This window comes from Dendroctonus ponderosae, unplaced genomic scaffold (assembly GCF_020466585.1).
Source record: "Dendroctonus ponderosae isolate FM_Combo_2020 unplaced genomic scaffold, Dpon_F_20191213v2 Dpon_F_20191213_7, whole genome shotgun sequence".
Classification (NCBI taxonomy): Eukaryota; Metazoa; Arthropoda; class Insecta; order Coleoptera; family Curculionidae; genus Dendroctonus; species Dendroctonus ponderosae.
In genome coordinates, this window is record NW_026018916.1 from 11,174,136 (window position 1) to 11,177,076 (window position 2,941).

Sequence of the window (2,941 nt, forward strand, 5' to 3'; positions counted from 1 at the left end):
AATTCCGATTGTTACTCAAAGCAAAAGTTGTGATTATAAGCGAACTTTTAAAATAGAAACTTATGAAAAACTTTGAAGTGAAGTTCAATACATATTTCCCACTTATAACCATTCAAAATGAAAGTTAGTATTTACAACTTTTTGAAGATTAACTTTGGGACCAACTAAATGATGAGATTTGTGGAATGTAGAATAAAAACATATTTTAGGATTTATTATTAAAATTTAATTTAAAAATTGACAATCAAAATGCGCTTTCAAATCAAAACCTAAACGCGAAGAAACTGAAGAGCTGGTCTTTGAGATAATTCTCCATTTCTCCCCAGTTATAATAACTTCACTTATTAAATTCACATTGGTAGAAACTCGAAAGTTTCAATTTTTTCCAAATAATTCAGACACAATAAATCATTTACGGATTCCGGTATGCCTCATGTTGGTGCCTTTCCTATGGAAACCAGTGCTCGTAAAAAAAAATCAAATAAAACAAAATGAAACACTTCAGGTGCACAAAAAGCTGCATAAAAAATTCCCAACGCCGATTTAAAATGTAATCTTCCTTTAATTTGCCTTCCTCTAAAGAACGTTAACTCTACAATTGAAATACAACAGCCAACAACTTTCGCAACAAATTTGTTAGCTAAGTTAATGCTGGTTGGAAGCAAATTCGTAAACGTGTAGTTTTGCTACTGCTTTGGCTAATTAAACTTTCAAACAGTCGACATACTGACATTTATTTGATTTATTCAGCCCACCTTGGAAGGTAAGGATGTGAAGTTTGCGTGCCAAAATTAAGTTCCGATGTCGAACGAGCCGAACGTACTGGAAAGAGCAACAAGAGAATTGGGTTAATGGGAAATGTGGTCATAAGCAAATTCCTTCTCTTTTGAGAGACGCATAATCCCACACATTCCACGACCATTAGCGAATGCCTTTAATTTCCATTAAGACCATTCTGTTCAAAAAACTCACTTTGCTCCCATTTTTTAAATAAATTTGATACTTAACCAACCAAACAAGTTCAACGAAGAAAATATTTTATGATAATCGTTGAATTGTCTTTGAACTTCCCTATATGAAATGTGATTATTATTTTTTTGAAACTATTTTACGGTCACAAAATTATATCCGATTTCGCAAAAGAAAAATCATTTTAAAAACAGATTTCTAACAACAGGTTTGATCAATTTACTTATCAATTTGAGCAAATCATAAAACTTGACCTGCCACAAGACCGAGGCACCCTGTGGGTTAAAACAACCAGACTTGAAGACCTTCAAGAAACTACATTGGAAATGCTTCGGTTCAACAATTTAAGGATAAATTCTAAAATTAAAGATTGTTGAGAAATTAGATTACGCTAATGCCGCAATTCTCTTAACGCTACTTTTAATATGTCTAAAAGCACAAGTCAAATTATACTTCTTATGTACTGAATTATGTACGCAGCATTTTGAAGAAAAAAATTAAGATGAGCTTTGAACAAAAAGTCCGTTTTTAAACAGGGTATTTACTTAACATGAAACAAATGTCCTTTAGAAACTAGATGGGATACAAATACCACAGTCGCAAATAAAACAGAAAATATATGGTAGTTTCAACTTGAACCTTTGTTGAATTCATTTTACGTCGTTTGCAATAGAATTGAATTCTCAACATTTATGTGAATATAAAAGTTCAAAACATTGCCTTCGCTCTGCTTATAGCAAATTTTATTAAACTTAATACAAATATTTTACGGGCATCAATTTTTTTAATACGCTTTTGACTTAATATTAATTTGAAGTTTTGCGGTAAAATTTTCTTAAAATGATTACATATTTTTTGTACGTTTTTAAAGCTCATATTAAGCGAGATATTTTCACGATTTTACAGAGAAAGAACAACCAAGATCCTGCGTGTCCATAAAATGGCATTCCTTTAAACAACCTTGTATTGCCGAAAGCTTTTTGGGGAATTTTCTGTTGCTTCAAATATGAAAATACATTTTGCAATCAATCAACATGCGTAAATCGCAGTCTCGTTAAGCCATCAATATACTCGAATTAAAGCCGATTTGAATCATTCAAGGTAGATTCGGGTAGACTTTATATCGATCAAATTTACATCCCATAGGCTGGCACACTTCCTGTAATTTCACTGGGGTAAAATACCTGTAAATACGAGGCCATTAATATTTCGCTCGCATAGGGGATGCGAAAAGCTGCAATCATAAATCTTCTATGCAAAATCTCAGTTGCATCTTTCGATAATTTACGATGCGTTTTACGAGTATGAGGGTTTCATAAGGACTTTGTGATTCACTTCTGCTAGTTTCATTTATCGCGTTGCACTTCTAAGAATGGTTTCCATGATTAAATCACACTGTCCAAGTCAAAATTAGTTTGAAGGTCTATGCATTTTTTCATTTTAGCGACTATTTTCCATATCTATATAATCGATCATAATTTGGCCAAAACGGAGTCCTTTCCAATGAATATATCGGATATTAAACACATTATAAAGGTGAATCAAGCAAATCGATATATAAGTACGGTAACAAAGACAAAATTAAAACGTTTTACTACTTACAAACATTAACAACTGCGCCAAACAGAGTATACAAGACTATGTAGGACTTAAAACAAAATGGAGAAAATTACAATTTGCAAAAGTTTTGAAAATAGCGCAAACAGACACGAATAACTCTCAGTTCTCTCTATTTTCAGTAATAGATTCGAATAAAAGCGCAAAGATAAATCATAAAATAGACACAAGAATGAGTAAACATTGAGTTTTAAACTTCAAGCAGTTGAGTGGCTACGTAGATCTAGTCTATTGTTTTTCCTTATTTACATGAAATCGACTTAATAAAAATTAGTTCCACATTGTGCGTTTAATCCATTGAATATTTGTTTCGCTGTTTTAAAATATTAGACTAATTCAGCTGCGAGAAACCACC